Source organism: Humulus lupulus, chromosome 1, assembly GCF_963169125.1.
Source record: "Humulus lupulus chromosome 1, drHumLupu1.1, whole genome shotgun sequence".
Classification (NCBI taxonomy): domain Eukaryota; kingdom Viridiplantae; phylum Streptophyta; class Magnoliopsida; order Rosales; family Cannabaceae; genus Humulus; species Humulus lupulus.
This window is the reverse complement of record NC_084793.1, coordinates 41,737,930-41,758,781: the sequence shown is the minus strand read 5'-3', so window position 1 is coordinate 41,758,781 and position 20,852 is coordinate 41,737,930. Positions and strand designations below refer to the sequence as shown.

Sequence of the window (20,852 nt, the reverse complement as noted above, 5' to 3'; positions counted from 1 at the left end):
ACCCTAGGGGCAACTGCTCACCAGCACCATTGGTTAACATAAATGTCTCTGTAAACCCATGTAACTTCAATTACACTCTTGAATAGTAGCAATGCCCTAGGTAACTTGATGGTTACCCTTGTGAGGGATTTACTCTTGGATAAGTAGTGATGCCCTAGGTAACTTGATGGTTACCCTTGTGAGGGATTTACTCTTTGATGAGTAGCGATGCCCTATGTAACTCAATAGTTACCCTTGATGGGGATATTTATTGGCTAGATCTTAGTGTTGAGACTCGGTTCTCTCTTACAGATTAACATTTATGCGGGAGGGCGTGATACGCCTGAATTGTTGGAAATTGTCGAGCGTTGGTCTCGAACTATATTGTGATATATTATATCTGCTTGCTCTGAGATTTTCTGAGTGTAGGGATTTATTTGTTTATATGAAATAGTTTGTCATTGGTTATTAGGCATAACCATAAGTTTGTCAGGATGCTTTGGCATTCTTGAAATTGATTGCGTAGGGTCCGGATGGATCCAGAACCCTAATTTTTGTGAGCTATTGTTATCTATGGACAGTAACTTGGTCAGTGACCACCTGTCTTCTCTGCATGCTTTTGTTTTAAAGTTGAATTTACTAAGCGTTTTTGCTTACCTATTTGTTTCATGTTGTAGGTAAGAACAAGGGCAAAGCAGAGCAGTGAACGCTAGAGTCTACTTTGTAAATGTACATGTGGACTGACCTTTTGGGAAGCTATTTTGTTTTTGAAAATGTGATTTTATTTTCATAAACTAGGTTCAGTTTACGCTTCACAAAATATGTTTGTATTAAATATTAAGTATGGTCAAACGACTTTTAAAAATTTTGTATACAGGTTTTTGAGATATTTTGTTACATGAAAATGTTTATATTTCGGCATTATCGAGTTTGAAAAATCTAGGATGTTACATAATAGGTGTCGCCGTTGCTGGCAACGCAAAAATTTATTAGGTGTTGCCGTTGCTGCCAAAACCGACAGTTAATATGTATCGCCGTTGCTGGCAACACCGACAGTTAATAGGTGTCGTGATGGGCTATCTATGGTGAAAGTTTTTAACTGTCGCAAAGTTTCCACACCAGAGGACACTACAAATATGTTATCAATGCCCCTGGTTTCAAAATCAACACAGCAAATGCAGTAAAAGAATGCACATCAAAAATTAAATTAAATTAATATTGGTAACATTAACTTTATATTTGATTAGTTCTAGCACTTTCTAAATAAAAGAAATACATAGTTCCAAATTTTTTTTTTCATAAAATTGATATCTAGCAAATTTCCAAAAAAACAAGTTTTTCATAAAATGGATATTTAGCACAGTATGCACATCAAAAAGCTAAATTAACTCAACCTATAATTTGTTAGATTGATTTTGTATTTGATTATTTCTAACAATTTCTAACAAAAGAAATACAAAGTTCCAAAAATGACTAAATCCCCTAACATATAGCGAGATGCGTTAGAATATATTTTTCCCACTCCTCTTGAACTTCATTAAGTTCAGCGTCAGTATACGGTAAATCTGAATTGAAGTGCAAATAATTAAAATTATAAGTTACATGTCAAATATATATGTAATTAAAATATAAATTTATTAAAGTTAAAAGGTAAACACAATTAATTATTACATTATTCGATAGATATGCTCTGGTTCTTTTTTGTGAAATGAGATCCCTAGCAAACTTCATGCAGTAGATACCGCACTCTGTGGGATTTAGTTGTTGTCAGCACTGTTAACATAGAAAAATATAAATGTATATTACGTATACTTGTTAGTATACTTATAATTTAAATCTTATGTTTTATAAAGTTGAATGTTACTTACCTTTGGACTATAATACTTTAGACTTACAACTCTTTTTCTTTTTTTCCATATCATATAGCGTGAAAGCACTATATATAATAAAAGTATTTTAATTAGAAAACAAGTACTATTAAAAAGATAATATACTTTAAGGAGTAAAACTTATATAAACTTACAGCCTAACTATATTTTTAATCTCAATGCGTAATTGAAGGTTAATGGGATCCAAGAACGCCACTCCAAGAAATGCTCAAATTCATCCTTATATTTAATTGATAATCTATCCGCTGACATCCAATTTTTATTGATTGCCATTATTTTGTCTAAAAATGTAGACAAAAAAAACTATTATCAGAATTTTGTTCAATTAAATAATCTTAAAAAAAATTGAGAGAGTTTTCTCTGTTAATATAGCATATCCAATTTAGAATATGATTGAAATTAATGAGTGAAATATTATAACATGGAATATATTGTACTGAAAAGTAATACAAGTATTTTTAATTAATTTTGTGAGTATAGAAATTAGTGTTTTATATGTATTTAGTCAAAATTTTCATAAATAAAACATTGCAAGAGATAAGTTAATGATTTGGAATGCAAATTTTAGAAACTTAACATTCCAAACCCAAATAACTATGTTTGAGTCGTTCATTCCCTTTAGTTGGTGTTGATTGTGACAGATGGCTATGCTAGAAAATCAAATGATATGTTGTTCGATTTCCTGTAGATTTTGTTATATTTAGTTTTGTTTTGTTTTGCATGTTTATTTTATTTTCTTAATATGTATTTTTTTATTAAAGAAAATAGGCACAATATGAAAAGTGCATGCTTTGGCTTTGGTTTTTGCATATAGGAGTTTACTCAATCAAAAATGATTTATTTTTAATTTGGATCCTATTATTATTTATTAATTAAATTGATAACAAATTAGCTCAAACTCCATGTAATAAAAATAACTCTATAAAGATTAGTTATATATAGTTATAAGAACCAAACAGAAAGAATTGATTTATGAACTAAAGCTGCTAGCTCTATCATTTACAAGGTTTATCAGTGATTCTCCACAATTTGTTAAAGTTCTAATATGTTTAGCTAATTAAATGTTTGTTCGGGCTTTAGTCTCCTTCAATGTTGCATCATAAATATGTTAAAGAATAATATAGTTAATTTTATAAATATGTTTAAGAATAATATAGTTAATTTTATAAATATGTTAAAGGATAATAAATTTAAATTTTGATATAAATTTTTTTATAAATACAAAAGTTAATAATATGAAAATTTTAGAAACAAAAAATATCTAGTTTTATAAGTTTTTAATAAATACATAATTTTTATAAATATATATTTACATAATTTAGTTTATTTTTAAAATTATATTATTCATTAATTATATTTGTAGATTTTTATTTGAATTTTGGCGACATTTTATGACTGTTGGCATTGGACTTTTATTAAATGTCAGTGTTGGGTTCAATAGCGACAACGTTTAACTGCCGGCATGTATTGAATTGTTGGCGTTGGAGTCAATAGCAACACCTTTTAACTGTCGGCATTGGTCTCGAATTAACTGTCGGCGTTGGGGTCAATAGTGACAGTCAAAAGCAATGATGACAGTTCTTAGCTGTCGGCGTTGGTCTCTATGCCTACAGTTTTTAACTGTTGGCGTAGAGTCCTGCTAAGAAATTACGACATTCAACTCTGTTGGTTGTCGTGGTTGGGTGTCAGGAAAGCCCAATTTTTTAGTAGTGTGAATTTTTAATCTAACCAAGTATTGTAGTTCTAAGCCTATAATTTTATTTAGAAAAATAAATATGAAAAGTAATCAAAACACTTACTTAGAATTAAAGAAATGTGAACAACTAAGCAAGATTAATTCCAAGATTTAAAAACCTAAGAGTCTTGATTTCCCTAATCTTTCAATGATGAATTTTAGTTTTTTAATATATCCAATTAGTTTTTCTTAATTTGTAAGTCAAGAACCCTAATTTAGTTATATTCATCTATGAAGTGTAAGAAAATTTATCCTTAATCTAACAATACGATATCTTGATTCAATATCAATTATTTAAGAATTGATTAAGATCTATGATTTTTTTTAACAGCTTCATAAGAATTATGGAATCTATCGATATTACATTCTTTCTATGTTATGCAATTCTATGTATAATTTAAGATTATCTCTCTCAGGTGTAAATCTTAAATCTCAAATTATTTTAATGGTGATCAAGCATCAAACAACATTATTATAAAGAAGAAAGCATAAACAAATTAATAAAAAATCCCATGGAAACAAATAAAAAATTAAATTCATAATATCAAAATGGTTTAATCAATCCTTTAGAGAGCAAATTTTATTCATGACAACAAAAATAAAAGATTCAAAATACATGTGCATCAACAAAAATAAAATTATAAGAATAAAGAGAAGAATAGAAGAAAAACTAGTTTTGATGTAAGCAATTAATGTGTAACTTCCTTCTTTATTCTCTCCTTGGAATCTTATCTTGATTTCAGCCACCGAAAGCCCTTTAATTTGTTCTAAAAAATAATTATTTATAATAGGACAAGTGGAATTCTCATAATGGGCTTAATTAGGGCCTTAAAAGGTCCTAAAATCAATACTCAAACCTATATGATAGGTTTGTTGGTTTTCTTGGTTGAGGTTTGAGTTTTTTGAGTGGGCAGCTGTGTGTAATGGGGTGTTTATTAAGGTAGGTTGACATAGGTGATGTAATCTTGTAAAGGGATTTTTCTTATGTAGACACATATAATATGAAATAATTACAAAAATACTTTTGGAAACTTCATTTACACAAATGTCATGCCACATTATCAAACAAATACTAGATTTTAAAAATAATATACTTGAAAGTGGAAAACCTGAATTCTGCCAACTCAACACGGAAAAAGATGCATGAATCTCGTTGCTTGGATTTTTCCATTTTTTGGGTTTTCAAAGGCAATCGTTTGGTTGCTTACGATACCGATAAGATACTCACTAGTTTCATTTCCATAAAAAGCTTCATTTTTATATCATGTTATTTCAAAATCATTTTGGTTACCTTCAATCTATTTGTTGAAAAATTGATTATCTTTAGATACCAATTAATTACCTTTAAAAATATGTCTTCATTTTTAAGTATGTTCTAGGCCTTTTTCGACCTATCGTCCACGTCAGCGATAAGTGACACATGGCGATATATATGATATATCTCCTGAGAATTCATTGGGGGTAGATTACCTTGTCGAGGAATCATCAGTACACGAACTACCAGACATCCGAAGAAAGACCTCAGAACCTCCGTGAATCCCCAAGACATAACTTCTTGGGAGGTCCCCGAGATCAGATGCAGGAAGAAGGCATTAGTGTCAACTTCTCGGGGAGCCCAAGAAATCTCGTTAACGGTTTAGCGAGATTTTTCAGAGATCCGGGGACCACAAAGTATAGGCCTAGTGCTAACTTGATTGGAGGAGTGGTCCTAGGTGCCTTTAATTTAGGATTTCGAGGACCACCCCTTTTTAGGCTAAAAGGCTGCCCAATTAGGCCAATAGCCAAGTGACACATGTAGGACGCTAATTATGTAATGGGTAATTCCCACAAAATGTGAAGATGAATGTAACCGTTTATTTTCATTAAGGCTAGTAGCCCATTTGCTACCCTCATGCCGCCTATAAATATGGCATGAAGGGGTCATTTGTAGAGATCCAAAACCCAAGATTTTGGAGTCTCATTTTACCTTGGAGCAATAATATCATTTATCGAAGTTGTAAATGTTATATTATTTTATAAAATAATGTAATATTATATTATATTATAATATAATGTTTTAGATTAAATAAATGTGACAAAGAGTTTCACATATTGTAACATATAATAGAGAGTTACAATATTTAGATATATGAGATATATCCAAATATGTAACATATTTGGTGTTACAAATTTGTAACTTCTAAATATTACTCATTATTGTATAGATTTGTTGTTACACAATATTGAGATGAATTTCTTAAAGCCATATGTGAAATGGCTGATAGAGGTGTGATTTTAACTCCCATAATGTGTATGGAAGTTACAAAATCAAGTGGGAATGAATTTGGAATGTTTTGGAAAAATTGGTTGCTGGAAAAGGTCTTGAGTCGTGGCCTGAGTTTTTCAGGCCACAGCCCAAGAGGCAAAAACACTTTGTGGGCCGCGGCCCATGTTTGTCAGGCTGCGGCCCAAGTGGCTGACAACATCTTCCAATTTTCGGTTTTATCCAATTTTGAATGTTTCCAACAACCAAATAACTCCCAAATCTATATTTTAATTCCATAAACATCCAATTAATCATTGGTAACAGCCATGGGGGTTAGTGGAATTTGAAATTCAAAGGGTGTCTCAAAACTCTATAAATAGGATCATAATGCTCACTTGTAAGACACAACTTTTCTATCAATTAGAGCACTTGGCTAGAAACACCTTGAGGCTTGATAATTCCATAAAGCTTTTCCAATATCTGAGAGAGATCCCTTAGTGCTTGAGTTAGGTGGAAATAAGCTTTTGGACAAAGGTTTTAAACCTTGTTCAAGTTGGTGATCCCCAACACTCTTCACTTAGGTTGTGTAAGTGAGAGTTTCCTTTCGTTTTGTTCTTACATTTCTCTCTATTGATTTTTTTCTTATTTTCTTATTCTATTTACTTGTAACTTTTGTTTAGAGTTGTAATATTCTTTTCTTTTGTTTCAAACACCTTTACTATACTTGTAATCTTTTGCATAGAGTTGTACTTTTACAATTCTCTTCTTCTTCTTCTTTTCTTTGTTTATTTGTATTTTTAGTTATAGAGTTGTAACTTTATTTAACCAATCATTATTTATTTGTAATATTTTTCATAGAGTTGTAATATTATTACCTATTTCCATTGAGGCAAAACTATTTTTCCTAACATTTAAAAGCTTATCCCTTGTTTGTTTCAATGGAAGGTGAGACCATGAAGATTGTGAATCAAGATCTAGTGAGATTGGATAGGTTTGATGGGTCCAATTTCACTAGATGGAAAGACAAGGTGAGGTTTCTTTTAACCACTCTCAAAATCGCCTACATTCTAGAATCCACTCTAGAACCTCTCCCAACACCATCCGACAAGGACACTCCCGAGGTGGTGGAGAAAAGAAGGAAAAGGGAGGAGGACAATCTCCTTTGTAGGGGTCATATCCTCAAAACCCTTTCCAATAGGCTCTATGACCTCTACACCAAGACCAAATCGACAAAGGAGATATGGGATGCACTTGAAACAAAATTCAAGGCAGAAGAGGAAGGTACCAAAAAGTTTTTGATTTCGCAATATTTTGATTTCAAATTTTTTGGTAATAAACCCATGTTTCCTCAAATACAAGAATTGCAAATTATTGTTAATAAATTGAAAGTGTTAAAGATTGAGCTTCCCGAGGCCTTTCAAGTTGGTGCTATAGTGGCTAAATTACTACCAGCTTGGAAGAGCTACAGGAAAAGAATCCTTCATAAAAATGAGGATTATTCTTTGGAGGAAATCCAAAAACATATTCGAATCGAAGAGGAATCGATATGTAGAGATAAACTTGTGGAGGGGTCTAATGAAGAGACTTCCAAAGCAAATGTGGTGTCACAACCAAATAATCCCAAAAACAAAGGGAAAAAGGGTAACGAGAAACCTTTGGGTCCAAAAACCAACCCAAATAAGTTGAAGGGCGAGAAAGGTTCTTGCTTTGTGTGTGGGAAAAAGGGTCACTATGCTAGAGAGTGTAGGCATAGAGAAGACCAACAAGGACCTACGGTAAACGCAACTCAAGAGGAAAACATAATTGCTACCCTTAGTGAGGTGAATGTGGTCCAAGGCAAGGTGAATGGATGGTGGTATGACACATGTGCCACTGTCCATGTCACCTGTGAAAAATCATTATTTAAGACCTTTGAAGAGTCAAAGGGAAACCATGAGATTCAAATGGGCAATGAGGGAAAATCCAAGGTACTTGGCAAATGTACCATTGAAGTCTTTTTCACCTCCGGGAAGAAAGTTACATTAGTGAATGTACTTTATGTTCCCGAAATGAGTAGAAACTTGGTAAGTGGTAATTTGCTTGGCAAGCTCGGCATTAAAGCTGTTTTTGAGTCCGGTAAACTTATACTTACCAAATCAACTGTATTTTTGGGAAAGGGGGTACTCTTGTGAGGGTATGGTTAATTTGTGCACCAATGATGTAATTTTCAATGTTATCAATAAAAATTTTAATTCCACCTAAATTGTTGAGTATGATTCTTTATATTTGTGGCATCTTAGACTATCGCATATATAGGTTTTTCAACCATGAAAAGAGTAGTAAAATATGGTATGATTGCATGCAATATTAAAAACTATGGTGAATGTGAAACATGTGTTAAGGAAAAAATGATTAAGAAACCATTTCCTAGTGTAGAAAGATCATCTAATTTACTAGATTTAATCCATAGTGATCTTTGTGAATTAAATGGTGTTTTAGCTAGAGGTGGTAAAAGGTATTTTCTTACTTTTATAGATGATTTTAGCAGATATACCTATGTGTTTCTTTTAAAGCATAAAGATGAAACTTTTGATGCTTTTAAACTATATAAATTAGAAATTGAAAATCAACTAAATAAAAAGATTAAGGTGCTGAGAAGTGATAGAGGAGGACAGTACTTCTCTGATGAATTCAATATATTTTGTGAAAATTGTATAATTCATGAGTGCACCGTAACTTATACACCACAACACAATGGTGTTGTCGAAAGGAAAAATATGACTTATCTAGAGATGATAAATTCTATGTTGGTGTATTCTAAGTTGAATTCCAACTTATGGGGTGAAGCATTATTAACCGCTTGTCACATTCTAAATCGGATACCGATGAAGAAAAATGAGATATCTCCATATGAGTTATGGAAAGGAAGAAAACCCAACATAGGGTACTTCAAAGTGTGGGGGTGTCTTGCATATTGCAAGAAAAACGAACCTAATAGAACAAAGTTAGGTTCAAGAGCCATAAAGTGTGATTTTGTTGGTTATGCCAACAATAGTAAAGCTTATAGGCTATTAGACTTTGAGTCTAATATTGTGATTGAATCTAGAGAAGTTGAATTCTTTGAAAACATGTAATGTGACAACAATTCTCAAGTTTCAACATCTCTAAAGGAGAATTTTTTATATGAGAACAATTCTCAAGCTTCTACATCCAAAATTGATTCTCAAGAGGAGAATTCTCAAAAGAATGTAAAGCAACCCTTTGAACTTAGAAGAATTCAAAGGCTAAAAAATAATGAGAAAAGTCTAGTAGTGGATGAGATAGATTCTCAACGAATTTCATTCTACATGGTAGAAGGAAATAAAGAGGAAGTCATTAGGAAAATTCCTATTGTACTTCTAGTTGAGGATGATCCTAAGACTTATAGAGAAGCTATGCCATCAAGAGATAGTGCATTTTGGAAAGAAGCCATCAATGATGAGATGGATTCAATTCTTTCCAACAAAACTTGGGAATTGGTAGACCTCCCACCAGGGTCTAAGCCAATTGGGTGTAAGTGGGTATTTAGGAGAAAATACCACAATGATGGAACTATCCAAACCTTTAAAGCTAGATTAGTAGCTAAAGGGTTTAGGCAAAAAAATGGTATCTATTATTTCGATACCTATGCGCCTGTTGCAAGAGAAACTTTTATAAGAATTTTGTTCGCTTTAGCTTCTATACACAACTTGTATGTTAATCAAATGGATGTCAAAACGACATTCCTTAATGGTGACCTCAATGAGGAGGTCTATATGGAACAACCCGAAGGGTTTGTTCTACCAAAATATGAACATAAAGTATGTAGACTTGTAAAATCCTTATATGGATTGAAACAAGATCCTAAGCAATGGCATGAGAAATTTGATCAAGCCATCATGTCTAATGGGTGTAGACATAACAATGGAGACAAGTGTTTGTATTCCAAAACTTTTAAGGGATATGTGATCATTGTTTGCTTATATGTGGATGACATGCTTATTCTAAGTGATAACATGAAAGGGATAGAAGAAACGAAGAGGTTTCTATCATCAACCTTCAAGATGAAAGATCTTGGAGAAGTTGACACCATACTTGGTATCAAAGTAAAGAAACATAGTGAGGGTTTTGCGTTAAGGCAAGCCCACTATGTTGAGAAAGTATTGAACAAATTTAACCATCTCAAGGTTAAAGATGCCAATACTCCATTCGATCATAGTGTAAAACTAGAGAAGAATGAAGGAAGAGCGGTGGCTCAATTGGAGTACGCTAGTGCTATAGGGAGTCTAATGTACGCTGTCCAATGTACTAGACCTGATATAGCATTTGCGGTGAGTAAACTTAGTAGGTTTACAAGTAATCCAAGTGTGGAACACTGGAAGGCGATTGGAAGAGTCCAAGGTTATCTCAAGAAAACCAAAGGACTAAGCCTTCATTACTCCAAATTTCCTTCAATCTTAGAAGGATATACAGATGCAAGCTGGATATCTAATCTTGGGGACAACTTGTCCATAACTGGTTGGGTCTTTACACTTGGTGGGAGTGCAACTTCTTGGGGTTCCAAGAAACAAACCTGTATATCTTATTCCACTATGGAAGCAGAGTTTATAGCTCTAGCTGCTACCGACAAAGAGGCCGAATGGTTAAGGGATCTGTTGATAGAGATACCCCTAATCAAAGAGAATGTATCCACTATATCGATACATTGTGATAGCCAAGTGACAATGGCTAGAGCATACAACGGAGTGTATAATGGGAAGTCTAGACATATTAGTCTAAGACATGGATATGTAAGAGAATTGATTCAAAGAGGATTCATCTCAATATCCTATGTGAGAACAAGTGAAAATCTGGCAGACCCTTTCACTAAGCCACTAACGAGGGATTTAGTGGAAACATCATCTCGAGGGATGGGACTTAAACTCCCTAAAGAGATTTATGATTGATGGTAACCTATCTTAACATTAGTTATTTAGCTAGTGTTAGGTTCAATAGGTAACAACAAGTCAATCAAGTGAATATTATTTGTACTCAAAACAAGTCCCATATGAGATATTGAGTACTTGTGAGTTACCAAGTTGAGGGTTAAAACCGAAAGTTTTTTTTTAATAGAATTCAGTCTTGTGAAGACAAGTATTTTTGGTAACAAAATACTGTAAGAATTCTACCAATATGGATCTAGGGGTGGTGCCGCCTCTCATGAAAAATGAGAGTATTCTCAAGAACGTCCATGAATGGAAAGTGCACATGGCCATTAACGGTGCAAAGCGAGACATAGAGGTATCAAGTGAACATCGCAAAGGTGTGTGTGTTATCATCAAAAGATGGTTCAATGCATAGTGCAACCAAATTTTCGACAAATTTTATGATAATTACACTATAGTAAATTTCAAGTTGAAAAATATTTTGTTTTATGCACTAATGCAATGGCTCCTATAAGAGAGAGTTCTTATTTAATCAAGTGGGGGATATGTTATATTTTAAAATATAATGATAGATTAAATAAGTGTTACAATAGATAACTATTTAATCTAGTTGGGGAATGTTATATTATTTTATAATATAATGTAATATTATTTTATATTATAATATAATGTTTTAGATTAAATAAATGTGACAAAGAGTGTCACATATTGTAACATATAATAGAGAGTTGCAATATTTAGATATATGAGATATATCCAAATATGTAACATATTTAGTGTTACAAATTCGTAACTTCCAAATATTACCCATTATTGTGTAGATTTGTTGCTACACAATATTGAGATGAATTTCTTAAAGCCATATGTGAAATGGCTAATAGAGATTTGATTTTAACTCTCATAATGTGTATGGAAGTTACAAAATCAAGTGGGAAAGAATTTGGAACGTTTTGGAAAATTTAGAAAAATTGGTTGTTGGAAAAGGTCTTGAGTCGTGGCCTGAGTATTTCAGGCCACGACCCAAGAGGCAAAAACACTCTGTGGGCCGTGGCCCATGTTTGTCAGGCCGTGGCCCAAGTGGCTGACAACATCTTCCAATTTTCAGTTTTATCCAATTTTGAACGTTTCCAACAGCTAAATAACTCCCAAATCTCTATTTTAATTCCATAAACATCCAATTAATCATTGGTAACAACCATGGGGGTTAGTGGAATTTGAAATTCAAAGGGTGTCTCAAAACTCTATAAATAGGATCCTAATGCTCACTTGTAAGACACAACTTTTCTATCCATTAGAGCACTTGGCTAGAAACACCTTGAGGCTTTATAATTCCATAAATCTTTTCCATTATCTAAGATAGATCCCTTAGTGCTTGAGTTAGGGGGAAATAAGCTTTTGGACAAAGGTTTTAAACCTTGTTCAAGTTGGTGATCCCCAACACTCTTCACTTAGGTTGTGTAAGTGAGAGTTTCCTTTCGTTTTGTTCTTACATTTATCTCTATTGCTTTTCTTCTTATTTTCTTATTCTATTTACTTGTAGCTTTTTTTAGAGATGTAATATTCTTTTCTTTTGTTTCAAACACCTTTACTATACTTGTAATCTTTTGCATAGAGTTGTACTTTTACTATTCTCTTCTTCTTCTTCTTCTTTTCTTTGTTTATTTGTATTTTTAGTTATAGAGTTGTAACTTTATTTAACCAATCATTATTTATTTATAATATTTTGCATAGAGTTGTAATATTCTTACCTATTTCCATTGAGGCAAAACTATTTTTCCTAACAGTAAACCCTAAAGAGTTTGTGATTCCGACGAGCTTTTCTTAATACAAGTGACTCGTGGACTAGGCCTTGTTAACGTCTGAACCATGTAAAAACCTATGTGTTTTGAATTATTTCATTCTACTAGCTCTCTTCTATTTTTATTAGTTGACAGAAAATTGGGTCAACATTTTGGTGCTTTCATTGAGAGCTATGGAAAGCTAGAGAAAACCTCAACCATGGTGGACACACGGAACTGGTCTTGAGTTAACCCCGATTTACCTCCATGGAATAAGAGGCAAGATGACCTTCCCCCCGTCATGGATCCCTCAGCGGCGGAGGATAATGAGTTACCACCCTAAGATGAGTATTATCCTGATGACGAGTATAACGATTACGAGCTAGAAGATGATTTTATTGCTAACGAAGATTACCTCCCAAAGATGACATCTCTAGCACTGTGCATTCTCAAAACTCGAAGGTAATCAACACTTGAAACCAGATGGCAGTGCAACATGCGAAGTTGGAAGCCCAACGGACCAACATGGCAACCTTAATAGAGAACATGAACATCGTGCGAGTTGCGTTGGCTGCGCAGGGGCTCCCCTTAAATCTGCCAGCTCTAGAAGTCCCTCAGGGCCAGCAGGTACCCCCAATGGTGCCTCCAATACTGAGTGCCAAAGGATGTAACGACCCAAATTCGCTAGTAAGGCTTAAGGGCCTCGATTAGTGTGCCGGGAGGGCATAAATGGGATTAGAGTGAATATTATTGACTTAAATGTGTGAATATGTGATTAATGATGATTATATGATAATTAATGATATTATGTGATAATATGAAATATGTATGTGATATATGTGAGGAGCACATTATTATGTGGGTAGGTTTGTAGAGCACGACTCGAGACGATCCTAGGGTCAGATAGCGGGAAAAAAAGTCACAACGGGACTTAAGATGTGACTTTGGACAAGTCTGGGGTACTTTAGGTATCAGGTGGTGATTTGGACTATCGAGTTATGAAAATAAATATATGGAGATATATTTGAGGTTAGGATGTCTAGGCGGGAATATTGGGGGATTTTACCGTTTTGGCCTCGGGGACGGTTCCGGCACCCCGAGCCTTGGGATTAACTTAACGAGTAAGATAAACATAAGGAAACCCTTAAAAGGAAAATAAATTGACCCTTTCTCAGTTTTCTTCTCTACTCTCTCTCAAGGAAACACAAGATAGAAAGGAACACAGAAATCTTAAGGGAATCAAGCTGGAATTTCTAAGAATTGAGGTGGGGATTTGGAGGCTTAGCTCATGAATTAATCAAGAACTAAGTCAGGGTTAAGGTAAGTAATTTAATCTTCTTTGATGTGGTTGGAAATTCTGGGTTTTGGTTGAGTTTTGAGGCAAATATGGTTTTGATATTTTAAGACAGAATTAAGGAGGAAAGCTTGGGAATTTGCTAGGTTTTGGCTTGATGAAGTGGTTCAGCAGAAGAGGTAAGTTTCAATTCAAGATTTAAAGGTTTTAATTTGGATTTGAATGGCTGGTTTGAGTGTTTATAGCTCTTGAGTTTCAGGAATTGAAAAGAGAAGATTAATGTGTGTTAGGTTGAGTTTTCTGTGGGATTATGTTGTTTAAGTCATGCCAAAGGAGTTGGGATTAATTGGTTATGAGTTAGGGAGTTTTGGGATTGTTTAAGGTGAGGTTTCAAGCTTAGAAATGATGGGTTTTCTGGGCACGAAGGGAAGGGCCTCGACTCTGTTCTAGAGCGCTGTGGCCCTAGGATGAAGATGAGCCAAGGGGGGCTTGGCCAAAGGTGAGCGCCGCAGCGCCCAAGGCAAGGGCCGCGGCGCGTGTCCTCTTTCAGGGATAGTCCTTGGCTCTGTTTAAGGCTAGGGTCACGGCTAAGCTTCAAGGGTCACAACCCTTAGTTATGCACTTGAACTTTTAGGGATTTAAGGCATGGGAATGTGGTCTAGTATGCTCGGGATTGGTTTCACCACCGTGCTTGGTGGAATTTGGATTCCCAGGAGTTAGTTTTGTAACCAAAAATCGATATTTGAATATTAATGGAACCCTATACCTTGGTTGTGACTAGGTGATAAAAGATTAGGCTCGGGAACAGATCGTGCTTGAGGAGTGTCACTCATAATCAGTAATCACAAAGACTAAAGGTAAGAAAACTGCACCTGGTTGAATATATGTGACGGGACTAAGGGCTCCCTATTGTAATTTATTGAAATGATGGTATTATGCCATGCAAGCTATTTAGTGAACCAGCAGCCTAAGGGTGCCAAGGGTTACACTAGCGCACAGGGCGCGGCTCGGCCACTGGTAGCCGAGGACAGCTTATTAAGCACTGAGCTCGGTTTAAGCGGGCCGGAGTCAGTGGGTTAAATAGAGGGTGCGGCCTAAGTTGTCGGCCCTGAATATTAAGTGATATGAGTGATATAAATGATTGAATGCATCCTGAATCTGAGTATATGTGTAGAATGTCTATTGTGAGTTATTTGATGAGAGTTCATGCTTGATGAATTAACTGTCTGATATCATTGATTGTGTTGTTTATGATGATTTCTTGCTGGGCCTTGGCTCACGGGTGCTACGTGGTGTAGGCAAAGGCAAGGGTAAGCTAGATCAGCCTTGATTGGAGAGCTCCGCAAGTGGAATGTACATGGCCAGTTGCTCAGCCGCCACGATTGAGGTTTAGGCAGGGACGCGAGACCCAAAGACTGTCTATTTTGCCTTAGTATGGCTAATGATTACTCATGTACCTTTGGGAGTATGTAAACTTACTTTTAACTCTGGTTCTTTTGGGATCTCGTGTATATCACAGTTTAATTATATAAAATGAGTCTTTTAAGATAAAAAAAACCTTTTTAACCCTAGTTCTTACATGTTTAATTACACTTTTTCAAATGAATGACTTGATTAGCAAGTCTTTCGCCTTTATAAGTACACAGTGTAGCGGTCTTGGCTATCCAGGGCGTTACAAAGGAAGTGAGGCTCAAAGGGTTTCGGATGCTCTCTGAAAACCTGCCCAAGACTAGGAGCTCGCGGAGATGGCCGAGTTCCCCCACACCATCCAAACATTAGTATCTCAATCAACAATGATTACGTGCATGACGAGAACTTTGATGAGGAAGAGCAGTACGCGCTTGAAAACCCGGACCTCTAAGAAGGTTTGAACGCTCGTCAAAAAGAGGCTCGACCACCTAATCGAAATGGATACGAGCAGCCCGACCTGCGAGATGGCCTGAACGCTCACAGGGGTGGGGTCATGCTCAGTAATGACCTCGGTGGTAGGCTGAAGCAGCCTGATCTCTGAGAAAATTGAAATGCCTAAAGGCAGGCTCAGCAGCCTTAGTGGCCCAAGAACTTGGCTAACAATCCAGTTGTTGCCGAACTTACGAGAATGCGACAACAAATGGACAAAATTCTAAAATGCAAAGGACGGGACTCGGACTCCGACGAGGATGGAGGAGAGCCATGTGCTCACCACCTAGTCAAGTTACATATGACTTTTGGGTTTAGGATGCATGCGATGGACTCCTAGACAGGACCACAGACCCTGCCGACTAGTTAGCAAGATTCAACAGACAAATGGTGGTACATAAGGTGTCCGAGGACGCACGTTGCACGTGTTTTCCATTAACCCTCTCTAGAGTAGCAAGTGAGTGGTTCAAGAAAAATAATTCAGGAACCATAAAGTCTTGGTCCCAGCTATCTTCAAAATTTAGAAGACAATTTGTGGTCACGAGAAAGGTCAGCTTCGAGGTTAATATAAAACAAAGTCCTGGTAAAACCTTGAAGTAGTACACCAACCACTTCAACCAAGAAGTCGCCCACACGAAACTGGCAGATGATGGCCAATAGTTGATGGCCCTACAAGCAGGGATACTCCCTAGAAGTCCTTTGTGGGATGATTTGCAAAGAAGTGGTTGCCACATACTAGACGATTTCGCCAGACAAGCCCAAGAGTTTAACTGGGAAGACGCTCTGCTAGGACTGTCGGGAGGACCAAAAACTATGTCGAGGTCCTCGACCACCAATCTAGGCTACTTCACAGACCCCCAATATAGGCAAATACTGAAAACAAATTTTGAACAGGTTGCCAATTCCCAATATAGATTTTCCACGCCTTGGGGCTAGTTTCAATGCCATTCCAATGGCCCAAACTCATCCAACAATACAAAGCAATAACCAAGTGGGTGGGAAAAGTGGCAACAACAACCAGTCCCAAGGAGGAAACAAGAGGGGTAAAAAGAATCAGGAAGAATACACCCCTCAGTATGTCGAATACACAGATTTGGTAGCAACCCGCGAAAATATATTCGTGGCAACTAAAAATAAAATCCCATATCGTAAACCTCAGTCAATTAGGAGAGATCGAGAAAAAAGAGATCACTCCAAGTTTTACAAACACCATAATGACATTGGGCATAACATGAACGAGTGTCGACAACTCAGGGACGAGATCGAGAACCTCTTAAAGTTGGGAAACCTCCGACACTATGCTTGAGGACCACAACAAGGAGCTCAAGTAGGTCTGCCTCAAGGGCCAAGGATTGTTGAAGGAGAATAATTGGCGCCACCTCTGATAGTGCCCGACCATCCTGCATTCAACAATCCTCTACCAGCTGGGGACCAAAGACTACCCCTTCTAATCCCTCCAATATCTAATGGCCGACTAAATACCATATCAAGAAGACCTTATTTGGGGGTTCAGTCGAGGTCTTCCTAGAACAAGAATGCTCGAGCCCTCTATAATGATGAGGAAATATATGCCCTCGAACAATCTCCTACACAAATGTCGAGGATGACCAACCAGGAAATCACCTTTACTAAGGAAGATGCATGGAGAGTCCATTTTACCCACCATAATCTGTTGATAATCAAGACTCAGATAGCAAATAAGATAGTGGCTCACATACTCTTCGATAACTGAGGCTCAAAAATTTATTGTTTAAGTGGACTTTTCATAAGATAGGGCTTGAGGTCTGGGATTTGCAATCGTGTACTTCTATAGTGTTTGGCTTCTCGAGAGAATGAATGGCTCTAGTTGGAAAAATCAAATTGTCGATTACCTTGGGCGAAGCTTTAAGGTAAGCCTTTAAGTTTTGCAAATTTATAGTGGTCGACCCCCTTCGATGTACAATGTGATCCTAGGTCGACTAGCACTGGTAGAATTTGGAGGCATAACCTCCATCAGACATTTGTACAAGAAATTCCCGACTGACTCATGAGTTAGATTAGTCCAAAATGCATCGAGGAAACTTTTTTTACTTTATAAAAGGGAACGATGGATCATGCGGGGAGACTAGAAAGAGGGCATGCAATGCTCTACACTGATACTTAATTCAGTAATCCCTCTCGACGGTAACCACTGGTTACCTAGTGAATTTATACTAATTTCAAACAAAGAACGGGGTTTGATGGATCCACACCAACTCATAGAGACCTCTAGGTTTACCTGTCATACTTACCTCTTGGCCAAATGTCACGGTAGCTAACCAGACCAATAAAATAATGTACTACAATGGAGCATAAACACCCTTAGGATTGTTCAGACACCTAGGTTGCTTGGTCTACTTATCTCCAGGAAAATTCTCAAAGTCGCAAACCATATTAAAATAACATATTATAATGGAGCACAAGTACCCCTAGGATCATTAAAACTCCTTGGTAACCTAGTCTACTTATCTCCTGAAAAACTCTCATGTTGAGCGTAAGCTCCCCTAGAATCATTCAGACTCCAAGGTTACATGTTCTACTTACCTCAAGGTCTAAGGCATAATCCGGACCACCGATATGCAACATCCTATGTGGAGCATAAGCAACCCTAGAGACTGTCTCCAAATGAGTCATCTCTCTCTAACTAGCATATAAGCCCTACTTCTAGCAAGCAATACACTAGTTTACTTATGTTGCAGACACGTAAATCATAAACCGACTTACCATTTGTCCTCAGCTACGCATGGGAAACCTTCCCTCGTAGAAACCCGCATCATTAGCCAACACTATATTTTGTGTATTCAGATTAATAATGGAATTATAGTAGATTACATTCTAGTTAGGCATTAAGGTCATAACAAAATACCTACCAACGATATTTTGGTCCTCACGTTTTAAGCCACAATGACGTTTATAGTTTTGGAAAAACTTCCCTCAATGGTTCTAGTTATTTGAAAGTTGTGTTTCTACCAAACTTCTCGCTCCGTTCTCGCTATCGAGCTTACCCTGAAAATATAGTTTTTTTTGGAAACTTTCAAGCTATACCAAATTCTATCCTTTCTTTTATTTTACCAAAAATCCCACATTTTCTAGTAAAATAATAATTTAGGTTGAATTAATCAGTTAAGAAATTTTTAATTATGTTTAATTTATTTAAGAGAAATTAGATAAAAAATGATTTTATTTGAAAAAAAAAAGATTTTATCCTATTCTTGGAAAAGTTAGGGTTTTGGACCCATTTTTAATTTTTCTTAAACAAAAAGATTTACTTACTAAAATATTATTCCCTAATATCCAATTAATCTTAATAATCATGTAGTGTGCTAAACTCAATTCCTATGATTACCAAAATTATATTATATTTTTCTTAGTTAAATGCTTGGAAAAATTCTCACTTTTCCTTAAGTAATAATTGTGTAAGCCCTAAGTTATAAGTAGCTTAGTTTTGGAAAATTATATTTTGAAAACTATAATTCCAAAAATTCTTAAAATTTGAACAACTAAACTTGGCTATTCTAATGAATTCCTTACAAAATTTCATGCAAAAATAATCATTTTTTACTTAGTGAAGTCTATTTTCAAAAACCTTTTTCTAAAACTGCCTAGAAATAGGCCAAACTTTTTAGTGGACTTTAGGAATTCATAAAATCCCCTTGGTTCATTATTTGAGCCTAAAATTTCTTAGACCCATACTAGGATATGGACAAACAATTTAGGCAAAAAATTAGGTCATTTAACCATTATTACTTAGTGTAAAGGGTTCCCCAAAATTATTTGTCCAGAAGTTATTTTGAGCTTCCAGAATTTTGTCAACATTTGCAAATTCATAACTCTCAGTCTTTTTAACATTTTTCTTTGAAACTTTACCAATTGATTTACCAACACAAAAAATCGGCAAAAATTCAATAATTTTTCCATGAAATCGTTATACAAAGTCGGCTATTTACCTAGTTTTTGAAAAGTTATTTTCCAACTTACACACAAATTTTGCAAGAATCATATCTTGGTCATTTCAAAACATTTTTGCATGTTTCTATACATTATTGACATTTACGTATTTTAAACTACAACTTGAAACCAAGAAAATATAGAATCAGATTCATACAGGATTCGTTTGATCAATTGGAAGTCAAGTCTTAAATATTTTCTCACATAAATCAAGACTTTTACCTAGGGAATGATAGATTACTTCACTAACAATTATTCAAACCCTTATGCATACATAATCAACTCTCAAAAAACGAAATGATCACATTTCTAATAATTCAACAAAAACACATAGGAGATGACCATTACCTTTTGTAGAATTTGGTTTGAATTTTGGTGTCTCCTAGCACCTTGGATTCCTTGCTCAACCTTTAGTCTACATATATTCACTCCCCAAAATCAGATTACACAACTATATATACTCAACAATGTTCATAAGCTAACCAAACACTAAACTTAACAAAGATAATCTAGCTTTTTACCTTTTTGGAGCAAACTTAATATGTAGATTCCTTAGCTTCAAACTAGTACACAAGCTCTTGGAACTAAGTGTAGAATAGATGAGTGATGAGAGATGAGGTATTTGTGAAGAAAAATTTCAGAGGAAACCAGTCCTAAGGCAGTCGGTCATGTGAGGAAAATGGAGAGAGATGAGAGAAAACTTAGCTCCTAAGTTTTTTTATTTAATATTTTTTTGTAGATAATGACACTTTTTGACTTTGTAACTCTTTATGATGGTAAATTAAAATCCACAATAACCTATTTATCCCTCTAGCTGCCGCCTCCCACTAAGCTCACTCAGCCCTCGGTTAATGCTTAATTAATCTAAATTAAGTTTAATTAGTCTTAGGCTAATGTCATTTTCCTCCAAAAACTTACCATGTAGTAATTTTTCCCTTAATTCCCTAATTGAGATTTTAATTAATGGTAATTTAATTAAATATCCTTTGAAATCTAATTTAAGTCATCACACTCCTATAATAATAACTCAAATAATTTAATTGATCAAAATTCTATTTTTGGCTTAAAATGTGCATTTAAAAAAATGCATTTTAAAGATTTGTCACACAAAAATCAAAATTTTTGACATTAATACAAATTAATCC

The 20,852-nt window shown here is 35.2% G+C and overlaps 1 long non-coding RNA gene across 2 annotated transcripts; it reads right to left on the bottom strand.

The window, feature by feature from the left end:
- Positions 1 to 1,400: 1,400 nt before the first annotated feature.
- Positions 1,401 to 20,420, bottom strand: LOC133824162 (uncharacterized). 2 transcript variants are annotated; one of them, XR_009888494.1, is made up of 4 exons: positions 20,229 to 20,420; positions 20,056 to 20,122; positions 1,651 to 1,752; positions 1,401 to 1,544 (listed from the first exon to the last, which is right to left on the bottom strand). It is a non-coding gene; the product is annotated as an uncharacterized LOC133824162 (long non-coding RNA). The 2 variants fall into 2 exon arrangements; XR_009888492.1 differs by having other exon boundaries at positions 1,401 to 1,752.
- Positions 20,421 to 20,852: the final 432 nt, after the last annotated feature.